At 42.3% G+C, this 14,112-nt stretch overlaps 2 non-coding genes across 2 annotated transcripts; both read right to left on the reverse strand.

Annotated features, from left to right (window-relative positions):
- Positions 1–5,771: 5,771 nt before the first annotated feature.
- Positions 5,772–5,878, reverse strand: LOC147925555 (small nucleolar RNA R71). Its single transcript, XR_015585523.1, has one exon. It is a non-coding gene; the product is annotated as a small nucleolar RNA R71 (small nucleolar RNA).
- Positions 5,879–12,340: 6,462 nt separating this feature from the next.
- Positions 12,341–12,447, reverse strand: LOC147925556 (small nucleolar RNA R71). The gene has a single exon (XR_015585528.1). It is a non-coding gene; the product is annotated as a small nucleolar RNA R71 (small nucleolar RNA).
- Positions 12,448–14,112: the final 1,665 nt, after the last annotated feature.

Genomic DNA, 14,112 nt, shown 5'->3' on the forward strand with positions numbered 1-14,112 from the left:
ACATAACCGTAACTTTTTATTCTACTTTTTTTTTTTTATCAACCATTGGGCCACAACTAACTGGCCCACTAACCAAATCCCTATATTTGTAGAGAGTAGGACTCGATCCCGGGTGTGATGGTGCCTTGTGCATTAAAGACTTACTATTGGCGACTCAACTAAGGTCACTTCACTTTTTATTCTACTTTTAACGTGAATATTATTATTATTTTTTTTATGGAATTTGCAGAAGTGTTTCATATCAACGATTCTAAGAAATTTTCAATTTTAAAAATATTATTTGCAAATTATTTTGTACCTTTGTAAAGAGTATGTCATCTCCTATCGATCCTAAGATTACACGAAATCTCTTCTATGTTAAAACAACCAAAATTCATTCTTGTTCTCCGCTAAGAAACCAGAAAGAGAGATATGCATAGAATTTTTCAATGTTTTTATAAAACGATATGTAAATCTTCTCTATGAATGATATGCAAATATTCTATATGATTTCGGTAGTTAGAAAAGTAGATTAAATGACACTCGTATATATATATACTTGTATATTGTAAAGTCATTCTTCAGTGGCATATCTTCATGTAGGTAATGACGTAATACTAAGCTCATGATATGGTGTCTCCAATCACAATATTTCCTGTTTCATTTTTGACAACTTTGGTACCTTACTATATTTCCCACGCTTACCAAAAGCAAATGTTTCAGAATAGATGACAATCAACTGTTTTGTGAAAAATTCTTGAGTTCACCCCTAGGGGTGAACCACTCTCATTCACACATTCTTTACTAACCAATCAAAACACAACAAACTGTCATGTCATGTCATATTTATAAAATAAATTAAAATTAAAATAAAAAGACAAAACAAGTTAAGGAAACCAATTCTGTAGATTTTTTATTAAAGAAATTATGTTGGTTTAGGTTTATAAAATAATGATTAGAGTTTAGATTTTACAATTAAACGAAATCATATGTCGGTTTGGGTTTACAAAAAAATGGTTAGGGTTTAGTTTTTATAATTAAACACAATTATGTGTCGGCTTGGGTTTACAAAAGAGTGGTTAGAGTTTATGGTTTAGATTTTACAATTAAATGAAATTATATGCAGGTTTAGGTTTACAAAAGAGTGATTAGAGTTTAGGGCTTAGAAAATTACAATTAAACAAAATTATATGTCGGTTTGGGTTTACAAAAGAGTGGTTAGGGTTTAGATTTTACAATTAAATAAAATTATATGTCGGTTTGGGTTTATTAAATAGTGGTTAGGGTTTAGATTTTAATTACAATTAGAAAATTGTATTTTAATTTGGGTTTATAAAAAGATTGATTTGAGTTTAGATGTTATAATTTAAAACTATAATATAATGTTTAGAATGAATAATTATAAAATTAATTGATATATATAATTCATTTCCTTAATCAATAATATGTTTCTTTAACTAAGAGTGGGTGAATAAGAATGGTTCACCCCTAAGGGTGAACCCAAGAATTGTCCCTAGTTAAGCTTCTAAGATCTCTAGTTTTAAGACGTTATAATCTGATGTTGTAATTTGTAACACCTCCAAACCGGATTTTTGTATGGAGCATCTATCGATAGAGTTCACCATCAAGAAGGACGTCGATAAGCTGTAGTTAAGACTGAATGTTAGTTCCCTGACAACTAATTATGCTTTGTTAACTAAAAGCGCTGGCGCCATAGATAGGTTGATCGTTGGCAATTGATTGATTGCTCCAATGTTTGTTAAGTGAATTCGGCGATAACTTTCGGTAGACAGCGTTGTTTGATATGTAGACCAACTCTAGGTTCCATCAGGGTCGCTGAGAAATTATCCATGAAGTCGGATGATCTGTTGATGGGGGATCCGTTTTTTTGGATTTCGGACGAAATGTGTATGTTGCAGAAACACAGTGACATCTTTTGATAGGTATAGCCAACCGACATGAGGTCGGTCTTGTTAGAAAGATAAGCTTCGGAGCTTCAAATGTATATATAATAGGGGCCTGGTTCGCTCTAGAACGCCAGAAAAATTGCCTTAAAAATTGCTTTTCTTAACAGACTGGATCTGTGATTTAGAGTTTTAACAGATGACACCTGTTGAAGGAGATCTGTGATACGTTTCTTGAGACAGATCGGATTCAGGCAATGTCGGTCTTTCTGGAAAGTTGACGTCCAGAAGAATCCGTGAATAGGTTATTAATAACCTGATTCATAGTATTTTGTCGAGAAATCAATCTCAAAGCTGACAGTTATGTTAATAACCTGATTCATAGTATGTTACAAACAGTTATGTTTTTCGAGAAACTCTGTCTTCTGAAAAAAAAGAATTATCTCCAAACTTACAGCTCAAATCGAAACAGAGTCTGATTCTATGGAAAGCTCTTTCTTCGGCCAATCCGTGAGTAGGTTACTCATAAACTGGTTCGTTGAACTCGGCCGGGAAATAGATCTCAAGACTGACTGTTAAAAAACAGACGGATCAAACAGGAACCAGCCAAGTAAAAAAGAAAGGTGACGGGAAATTTCCAATTAGATCGAGATTCTTCTTTCTTCTTATGGATAGAGGTTAGGTTATCTTTGCCAGCTCGATGCCACACCACTTGGCTATACTCCAAACGGCCCTCCCCGCCCGACAGAGAGTGATCAAGAGTACCATTAGAATGTAATTTGGTTTTGAAGATCCATTTACAACCAAGAATATTCTGATTAACTGGTGGCTCGCACCCCGGGTGGTGCGGCTGAGCCAGAGTGGGCCTCGCTTGACTGACACATGGAACTCTAAGCTTCAAGTGACACATCCATCTCTGTCAAACATCTCTACCACTTTATGCATCTAGATGCTATCTATTCCATTATGCGGCAATACCGCCGCGAAGAGTAGAGTGAGTTTGTATTTTGATTGATAGAGTATGTTTTAGGGAAACAGCGATATCTCTCAGCAGAAAACTCTGATTGAAACGAAATTTAGTTCTACAGAAAGCTGGTTTAGTTTACTCTTTTCCAGTTCGTCGGAAGCTTCCGGGAAATCTCCTTGCAAGGAGACGGTTTGGATGTATGATTGAACATTCGTTGATCTTCTGGTTTGTATTAGCTTTGGTGGTAGAGAGAAAAAAAACATATAATTCTTGTGTAAGAGTTCCCAAAGACGACGCCAATTGTAAAATTATGGATTCTCACAATGAATTTGTTTAAGGAGGAAAATTCAGTTAACAATCTCTCTCAAAAACTCGATTAAAAACTAGAACAAAAGAGGAATTGAAATCTCTTGAATAACAAGTTAGGTCTCTTCTCAAGAACAACTTTAGATAGGGTTTTTAGTATTAATTTTTGAATGACTCTCATAGGGGAAAAGCCTCCCTATTTATATGAAATATATATAGACTACAAGATAGTAAAACCACTTTAAATCTAGGACTAAATCTTCCTTTATGGTCTTTTCTTGTATATTTTCCTATTGTGTATTTGAAGGTAAGTGGTCGGCTTGGGAGGTTGGCTAAGTGATGTCCACAAGCCCATTTGACAGGTCTTACCCGAGATTCCCCGATTTAATCAGATTCCAAAACTATTCGGTTTGTCTTTTGTTTAGGTTGGTGATAACTCTCTAATTAACATGATTTTAGCATCCTCTTTTTTCCATATTTTGCATTGTTCATACCCTTAACTTAGCATTTTTAGGTCATTAACTGTAGGAATTCACTTTTAGGCCATTTAGGGTGTTACATTTTTGCATTTGCATATTTTGGATGAAAACAGGTGCTTAAGAGCCTCAAATGGGAAAAAACAAGGACAAACCCGATCATGTACCCAAAGGAGCCATCAAGCTGGAAGAAAAAGTTCGAACCCCAACACGATCGAGGAGGATCCAAGAGCATGAAGAACAACCCGAGGATCTACCCGAGGACAAACTCGACCACATCCTCGTGTACCACATCATGTAGACCCTCGGGCAGGACTGGGAAGCTAGGTCAAAGGGGTTTCCATATATAAACCCCTCCTCCTCTTCCTCGCAAAGGAGCACGCCGCAGACCCTCAAACCAGAGAGCGAGAGCTTATGTGAGAGAACTGAGCGACTCAAACACTTTTCCCTTTTGTTTTGGATTCTATTTCATAACCTTTAATCATTTTCTTTAGATTTCTTTCTTGTACTCTTATCCCTCTACTTTATCGTTTGATATAATGCAATTTTCCTTCATATTTGTTGTTTTGTTTCTTGCTATGATTTTCGAGTAGTGAGTAAAGTTTCTAGGGATGTGATAGATGATTTTGTGTTCTTGATCGGTTAGGATGTCTTAGTTGATTGAATATGTTCAATACATTTCCTTCTAGATTGGTGTTCTTAATGCTGTCAACAAACCGAGAGGGTGAGATTAGATCTAAGGTGTTTTACCACCGAGAGGTGTAGATGAGATGCTTGAATCAACCAATGCTAGAGGTTTACTCACTTAGCCTAAGAGATTAGATGAGTAAGGGGTTTACTGACAATAATGAATCGGATCTTAATGCCTGCTTGGTCATGTTTCTCCAACGAGAGTTGGGTAGGCGAGTGATTAAGGTTGATTGTTTCTATCACGAGAGTGTTTTAACAAGATTTTAGAGATTCATTGTCTAGGAAATATTTGCTTGAGGCATGTAAGGCATATGTACTGGTTAGGAACACTTAGGATTTGGTTACCCCATCCTTAGAAGATTTCGTATTTTAATTGCTTGCATTTTCATTCATCACTCGATCTCTTACCCGATCAGGTACACAATACCATGCATCGAGTAACCCCTCGAGTTGTTCATATTTCATTTGCTTACTCGATCACCCCCACCCGATCTTGTACTCGAATGCTTGCATTGAGTGCTTAGGTCGTGTGGTTCTTCGTTTATACTCTTTTCTTTTATTATTTTAGGATTGTTAGATAAAACCCATAATTGCTTGGCTTGACTTGCATTGTTCTGATTGCATCCTTCCTGCTAGCATAAACAACCATTTGGATTGATAACCCTTTGTACTATAACTGCATATGGAATTGATACCCTGGGTGAAAAACCTACTATCAATTTGGCGCCGTTGCCATTTGGTTGATTTTATTTTTGCTACGTTTAGGATTTCAGCACTTGCTAGATCAAGTTCTTTTGTTTATATTGGTTCGGAGTCTGACTTGTTTGCTTTCGTTCTTGTTTGTTTTCAATCTCAGGTACAACCCGACCCGTCACTCGATCGCCTGGATCGAGTAGACCCTTGTGTACACACTCGGTTACTTTCCTGTGCATGCAAACATGATCCAAAGGTAGCCAGAACCTGAGTCCTTTCATTGATAAAATCGACAGACCAAGGCTACTCAGACAACAACAAGTTCAACCGCAACCAGCAATCATTGAGGAGACAATGAACAATCAAAACGGTACACCAGCTCCTCAAGCAAGGACCAACATAGGAGCAGGAGATGCTCCATCTACTCACACTCAAAGGAATGGCATTGTGCCACCTGCTGTCCAGAACAACAATTTTGAGATCAAGAGTAGTCTCATCCAGATGATACAGAGTAATAAGTTTCATAGATTGCCAATGGAGGACCCATTGGATCATCTGGATGAATTTGATAGGCTCTGAAGCCTCACAAAGATAAATGGAGTTAGTGAGGATGGATTCAAACTCAGGCTTTTCCCATTCTCTTTGGGAGACAAAGCACACATCTGGGAGAAATCACTGCCCAAGGAATCCATCACCACTTGGGAAGCGTGCAAGAAGGCATTCCTGGCCAAATTCTTCTCCAACTCCAGAACCGCAAGGCTGCGAAATGGCATTTCCAGCTTTGTTCAGAACAACAATGAAACGTTCAGTGAAGCTTGGGAACGTTTCAAGGGATACACTACCAGATGTCCTCATCACGGTTTCAGCAATGCTTCATTGCTGAGTACACTTTACAGAGGAGTAGTCCCCAAGATACGGATGTTGCTGGACACCGCAAGCAATGGTAACTTCCTCAACAAGGATGTTGATGAAGGTTGGGACCTAGTGGAGAACTGGGCTCAATCTGATGGCAATTACAATGAGGAATATGATCGCTCTGTGCGATCTACGGGAGACGAAGATGCCAAGTACAAGAGGGACATGAAAGCCCTCAATGACAAGCTCGAAAAGCTCCTCAACCAGCAGCAGCATGTTCATGCAATATCAGAGGAAGAGCAGTTTTTACAACAAGATAGGGAGACTGTACAGATAGAGGATGTTCACTACATCAACAATCAGGGAGGTTACAACAAAGGGTACAACAACTACAAGCCCAATCCGAATCTGTCTTATCATAACCCAAATGTTGCCAATCCTCAGGACCAAACTTACCCATTTGCAGTTCAAGGGAACCAGGTACAACAGAAGCCTTTCGTCCAGTACAATCAAGGCTATGTACCTAAGCAGCAGTACTCTGGCAACTACAACCAATCACCTGGATTCCAACAACCTCAAAGTCTGCAAAACCAATCACAAGAAGCTGAGTTACACGGCCTACTTCAGCAAATGATTCAGAATCAGGCTTCAGCATCTATGGACATCGCAAAACGGTTCGCAGAGATGAGCAACAAGATCGACTCATGATACAATGATTTGAACGCAAAGTACGAATCGCTCAATACTAAGGTTAGAAACCTAGAAGGCCACCACAACAACCAACTGGCCCCAAAGATCAACCAACTCCCATGAAAAGCAGTTCAAAACCCTAAGGATTACGCCACTGCCCAAGCCATCTTCCTTGATGATGACTATGAGGATTACCTCACTGAGGACAGTGATGTTCAAGGTGGGGAGGATAGGGATCACTCAATGATAAATGAGGCCAAATACTACATATCCGAGTATGAACCCGAGCCTTCACCCAAGGAGACTGATCGAGTTGATGATCGAGCACTGGTTGGGGGACAACAAATCGAAGAATCACCCGAAGCAGAACCCGATGACCTAGCCGATGAGGGTGATCGGATGATTTATCGAGTAGATGTTGAAACGAGAGGTCAGGCTCAACCACCTGTAGCAGCAGAAGGGGAACTAGAGGAAAGGTTCAATGCTGCACTTGACATCCAACTGGAGGCGCTTGCAGAGCGTATGGCCAAGCGTAGAACTCCACCTCCGAAGCTTCTGCCACCACACGAACTTCGAGAGGAATCTGCCAAGGAGGCAGCTCGGCTGGAGAATGAGGTTAAGGAGGCTGTCAAGGAGATTGGGTTTGAAATTCTCAGGAGTGGAGTGTGCTTAGATCCTGAGCTGCAAATCGAAGAAAAATTAGAGGATCCTGGCTCCTTTACTTTACCATGCTCGATAGGACTCCAAATTTTCAAGAATTGCTTGTGCGACCTTGGTGCTTCAGTTAGCATTATGCCACTGTCAGTTGCCAACAAGATGGGATTCACCAGTTTTAAACCAACTAGTGTGTATTTGGTTCTAGCTGATAGAACAGTCAGACATCCTATCGGGATCCTAGAAGACTTGCCACTCAGGAATGGAAGGGTGGAAGTTCCTACTGATTTCATGATCCTTGATATAGACAAGGAACTAGACGATCCACTAATTCTAGGAAGGCCATTCTTGGCAACAATAGGCGCTGTGATTGAGGTGAAGCAAAGAAAGATCAGAATTGAGCATGGTGAGCACTTCAAGAGGGAGTTTGATGTGAAGAAGAGGATTAAGAGGCCACCAATTGATGGTCAAACTTTTTCCACTAAGACAAAGCAGAGAAAAGTCAAACATCTTGAGGAAGTCAACACCGCATTTGCCTTGGAACCTGGACAAAACTTGGAGAATCAGTTGAACCAGCCAGCTACAGTGGAGAGGAATCCAGAACCTCTCCCTGAAAGAACCCATGCTTAAGGAGCATGAAGAGTCAAGCTTAGTGACTTTAAACAAGCTCACTTGGGAGGAAGTTCCAAAGGTATCTTTTAAATCTAGTTTAGTTGTTTTATTTATTTTTCTCTTTTTGCAAATTTAAAAAAAAAATGGAAAAGTTAGAAAGAGAAATTGAGGAACCCGAGGGTCAACCCGACACCGTACTCGACACGCCTGATCATGTCCATGCTCGGGTGGCGAGTGGAGTCCGAATTCCACAAGCAAGCCCACTCTCAGCGAAGCCCAACCACCAACCCTAGCTTATTTAAGGGTTTTGAAACCCTTCTCCCTTATTATCACCGATAAGTATTCTCTCAACCCTAAAGCTTTAAGTTTCCATAGTTTGTACTCTCTCTCGATCTCAAGTCTCATTCGATTTCTTTGGGAACTAACCCTATTAACCTCGAGGCTTAGCATTTTCTTCTCAAGGATTAAAACATGGAGTCAAACGCGAAAACCTACCAAAGGAAGGGGAGAAGATCGACCTCCGCCGCTGCTACAACCGGAGTCCCAAGGGAGAGAAAACGTTCCGCATTCCCAACTGCAGGCTGGACGTTTTTGCTTCCCCAACCCGATGCTCAACCCGATCCGTCACCCGATCCGGTGCTCGAGCAACCGATCGAGTAGACCACAATGTTTGCCGATCTCCTCGGCGTAGGGACCTGTCTACGTCCGAAAGAACCCTTACCGACCCCATGGAGGTCTATTCTGATGCTGGTGGAGAAGAGCAAGGGGAGATCCAAACCTCTCGATAAAGGAGCAGAGCTGCGGTTGCAAGAGGAAAGAGACCGGCTTCAGAGAAGGCTGAGAAGGTAGCTGAGAGAGTAGTTGAGGAAGAGGATCAACAAGAAGAGGAGAAGAACCGAGAGAGAGAGAACACGTCGAGCCTCGAGGAGGTGGAAGCAAAAGGAGGTGGAGACTCCGGCAAGACTCTTCAAAGTCTTCCGGAAGATGAGCTTCGTTGGTACCCGATACCCTCATCGTGAGACCATGAAGCAGTTTAGGATTGCTAGAGATGTTGAGTTCTTATTTGCCATGTGCCACCTGGGCCAAATGATGTGATCCCACCTTGAAGCCTATGAGGAGGATTCTCTCCACTTTGAAGCTGCACTACTTTGAGGACCACCTGACGCTGCTACCCGATGGGGGGATCAGGTTCATCACCTTTGCCGTGAGAAACAAGGAGTACCGGCTCACTTTCAAGGAGGTGGAGAAGCTGTATGGTTTCAACGCTGGTAATGGAGAAGGAATGGAGGTTAGCAAGGAGGAATTGAGGTCCCTATGGCTGACAATAAGAGACAAGCTCCCCTACAAGTCCACAAGCTCCAAATCTGCTCAAATAAGGAGTCCTGTCTTGAGGTATTTTCACAAATCCGTCGCATGCACTCTTTTTGCTAGAAAGGAGACTGAGAATGTGAATGACCACGAGCTCCAGCTGCTCGATGTTGCATTCTGTGGAGTTTTGGACAATGCTAGGGATGGTACACTGTTAGTTGGAGATGTTGCGGATACTAGCATGGTGTTTGTGCTGTTCGATCAGTTCGTCTACGTCAAGTCATGGGCCGTTAAGAGAAGAGAAGGAGGCAGAGAGATCTCCATTGGAGGATTGGTCACACCGATCTTGGTGGCATGCGATGTGCCCTTGAAAGGAGTGGTACAAAATCCGAGATGGCTGGACGTAGACTACCTCGTGTTAGCAAGATTTTTGGCCTATGAGAGGCCTAACGACATGACGCTCTTCAAGTTCGTCCACCCAACCGCCGAAGCCACCCAAATGATCCTATCCATTGTAATATGCACCATGGTTCGGCTAGGAGACAACATCGACTTTGCACCACCTTTGGAGGAGTTGTACAACCCGGAGGAGGAGTCCGAAGCTGAGAAGAGAGAGGAAACCGGTCAAAGACAAGGAGATAGCTCGGAAGATTTTGATTTTGAGGAGTATGTGTGCTCTCAAAAGCAACCAGTTGGGGTGAGGGAAGCCCACAAGAGAATCGAATGGCTGAAGAGGATGAACAAGTATTTGGTGAGAAAGGTGAAGGATCTCACCGCTTCGGTGAAGACTATGGGAGGTCAGATCAAGGAGCTGCAAGACAAGGCAAGCTGTGCCTCTGCTCCTAACTCGGCATACGCACCAACTTGGATGGGGAGGAGCGGACCACTAGGAAGAACTCGAGGACTGCCACCTCCAGAGCCCTACCAAGCATCATCATACGAAACCCAAACAGAGGGAGATGTCACCCGACCAGAAGCATCACGGAAAAGCCATTCAGACGCCTATCTGACGCCTAACCCGATGGGATACACGATGCACTACCCGATTGATATGTCTATATTTTGTCTCTGCTAAACATGTTTTTGTCATGCATTTAGTAAGGATAACTAATTGTTTTGCATAAATTTCTAGTCTCTTTTGTACACTTTGCATATTTAGGTAGTTCTTGCATTATCTTCGCATACATTGTGCATTTTGGATTATTTCAGGTATTTAGGAGACTTCGGAGTCGTGCCGATTGAGTCGCGCAGTCGTGCCAATCGAGTCGTGCAGTCGTGCCGATCGAGTCGCGCAGTCGTGCCGATCGAGTCGCGCAGTCGTGCCGTTCGAGTTGAATACCGTTCGAGTTGACGTCACTCCACTCGAGCCAACGCCATCACTCCACTCAAGCCAACGCCATCAGTCACTCGAGCCATTACTCATTCGCAGATGTCAAGAAGACGTTCCATCTTACACGCTTCAGGAGATTCCCAAACCGACTCCTCATCTTGTCGTTTTAAGTTTTAGGGATTTTATGTCTTTACTATAAATACGTTTTGTTAAGTCTTGGCGACATCATCTTAGTTTTTATCTCATTTTCTTTTGTAAGGTTTCCCTAGCCACCAAAAACGTACTCTGATTTTGTATCCTGAGATCTTTGAACTTATTCAGTATTTTGATTTGATTCCTTCTACAAAGTTGTTCTTCACATTTTTACTTATCTAAGAATGCTTGTTTCAATGTTTTCTGAGTTTGTATTGTTGATGATGATTTTCGGATCTGAGTAGTGCGTTAGTTCTTGAGGATGGGATAGATTAGGTGGAGGATCTTAGGATGTAGAGTGTTTAAGCGTTGATTGTATGATTCCTTTCTGGACTAGATTAAGAAATACTAGTTTTTCTCTGATCAATTGGGACTAGGTTTGAGAAATTTCCACACCCAAAAGGTGTTTGATGAAATGTCTGACCAACTAGTTCCAGAGACTTACGTTCCTAGCCTAAGAGATTAGTTGTCTAGGATGTTTGTTGATGTGAATGAACTTGTTTTTCATGCCATGCTTGATCATGTTTCTCTAGCGAGAGCTAGGTTTGGAAATGGTTGAGTTTGAGTAGCTTTTGTCAAAAGATTGGATTAGCTAAGAAGTGATGTTCATTGTCTAGGGATAGATTGCTTGTGGCATGTTAAACACTCTGTAGACTAGGATACTCCACCGACGTCAATTACTCCCATCCTTAGGACTTCTTTCTTTCTGATTTTTATTACATTCCTGGAATTGTTTCGTTTCCTGCTTTTTAGTTCATGCTTAGACTCATTTATGTTTTTATTCATTTTTGCTTCTTGTCATGCATTCTTGTTTCTAGTTCTGTGACTCATTTCCATTTTGCATTTTGATCAGTCTAGGATTGTTACATAAAAACACTCTTTGAATTGGCATAACTTGTGACTTCTTGATTGCATCTTGAGTGATAGTAAACTTTCCCAACTGGATTGACACCTTAAGTATTACAACGCATAAGGTTAATTGAGACCTACTAGGAGACACAAAAATCTTAGTATCAATTTGGCGCCGTTGCCATTTGGGATTCGTTTTGCTACATTTAAGATTTCAAGTTTTGCAAGATTAAGTTCTATTACACATATAGTTCTGAGTACTGATTTGTTTTGGTTGTCTGCTTGTTTGTTTTGCATCTCAGGTACCTGTTGATCGCAACCTTGCATGCACACCAGATCCAGAGGGCGTCAGAATCTCCTTCCTGTTATCGACAAAATCAATCGGTTGCAATGACCATGACAAGCTCATCAACTCACTGATCATCCCGCACCCGTCACTATGGAACAACCGAATGGACCACCTCCGGGACCACGAAACATTGGTGTTGGGGATGCACCGAATACTCATACTCAGCGTGCTGGAATCGTCCCTCCCGTCGTGCAGAAGAACAACTTCGAAATCAAGGGCAGTATGATCTCCATGATCCAGGGAAACAAGTTTCATGGGCTACCTATGGAGGATCCGCTAGACCATTTGGACGAGTTTGACCGTCTATGCAGTCTCACCAAGATCAACGGCGTGAGTGAGGATGGTTACAAGTTGCGCCTCTTCCCATTCTCCCTGGGAGACAGAGCTCATCAATGGGAGAAAAACCTTCCCAAGGGATCAATCACCACTTGGGACGCCTGCAAGAAAGCCTTCTTGGCCAAGTTTTTCTCCAATTCTAGAACAACACGTCTGAGGAATGAGATTTCCAGCTTTACTCAGAAGAGCTCAGAATCATTCTGTGAAGCCTGGGAGTGTTTCAAGGGTTACCACAGCCAGTGTCCACACCATGGTTTCAGCAACGAGTCATTATTGAGTACTCTCTACCGTGGTGTCCTTCCCAAAATACGCATGCTGCTTGACACTGCCTCTAACGGTAACTTCCTGAACAAGGACGTAGATGAAGGTTGGCAACTGGTGGAGAATCTCGCTCAGTCTGACGGCAACTACAATGAGGATTATGACCGCACAGTTCGCGGCGATGCTGGGTCTGAGGAGAAGTATAAGAAGGACCTCACGAATGTAAATGAGAAGCTTGAACGTATCTTGCTGAGCCAGCAGAGGAGCGTCCACTTCGTATCTGAGGATGACCCTTTCCAAATTCTTGATGGGGAGGGTGAGCAGAGTGAAGAGATCAGCTATGTCCAGAATCAGGGTGGATACAACAAAGGTTACAACCCCTACAAGACGAACCCCAATTTGTCTTACCGAAGTAACAATGTTGCTAATCCACAAGATCAGGTGTACCCGCCTCAACAACAACAGCAAGGTCAACAAAAACCTTTTGTGCCTTACAATCCGGGATTCCCTCCAAAACAACAGTTTCACCAGGGTTACCAAGCTCCCTCAGGACCACCGCCAGGATTCCGCCCTCAACCAGTTCAGCCTACTCCAGCCCCAGATCAAGAAATGAAACAGATGATGCAACAACTTCTTCAGGGCCAAGCTAACGGTTCTATGGATACTGCTAAGAAGTTTGCTGACCTTAGTCAGATGATGGAATGTTCATACAACGATCTGAATTCGAAGATAAGGTACATGGAAGGCCAATCCGCTTCTACTTCTACACCAAAGCCCGACCAATTCCCAGGTAAAGCTGGTCAGAACCCCAAGGAGTTCGCCAATCCCATTACACTGAGAAGTGGGAAAACATTGCCTCCCAGGCAAGGAGCTCCAGACGTCACTGAGGATAGTGCGGAATCAGCTGGGGAGGATTTTGATCAGGATGACGCTCAGATGGAGAGCCCAGACGAAGCAGTCAAAGACCCGGTTGAACCAGTGACGCAGTCCGAACATGAAGCGGTTAAGGAGCCTGTTGTTTCTGAAGACAGACCTGCGAGGTTCATCCCTCCACCGTACAATCCTCCTCTACCATTTTCAGTGAGGTTCAACAAGCATCTTACTGAGAAATACAAGGCCTTGTTCGAAAAACAAGTCAAGGAGATTGATTTGAGGATGCCATTGCTGGATGCATTCGCACTTGTTCCTCATTACCAGAAATTCCTCAAGGACTTAGTGATGGAGAGATCAAAAGAAGTTCAAGGCATGGTTGTACTAAGTCTTGAGTGCAGTGCAATCATCCAAAAGAAGGTTGTACCCAAGAAGCTCAAAGATCCTGGATCATTCACTCTACCCTGTTCCATTGGACCTATGTCTTTTGAGAGGTGCTTATGTGATCTTGGCGCTTCAGTGAATCTGATGCCATTCTCTGTGGCTAAGAGGTTGGGTTTCACAAGGTTTAAAGGTTGCGACATCTCACTCATCCTCGCAGATAGATCAGTGAGACTTCCACATGGTATTTTGGAGGACTTACCTGTTAGGATCAGAGACGTGGAAGTGCCAACCGATTTCGTGGTTCTGGAGATGGATGAAGAACCGAAAGACCCTCTGATTCTAGGAAGACTGTTCCTAGCGACTGCTCGAGCCATCATTGATGTCAGAAATGGCAAGATTGACCTCAA

This window comes from Camelina sativa, chromosome 16 (assembly GCF_030686135.1).
Source record: "Camelina sativa cultivar CO46 ecotype springtype chromosome 16, ASM3068613v1".
Lineage (NCBI taxonomy): Eukaryota > Viridiplantae > Streptophyta > Magnoliopsida > Brassicales > Brassicaceae > Camelina > Camelina sativa.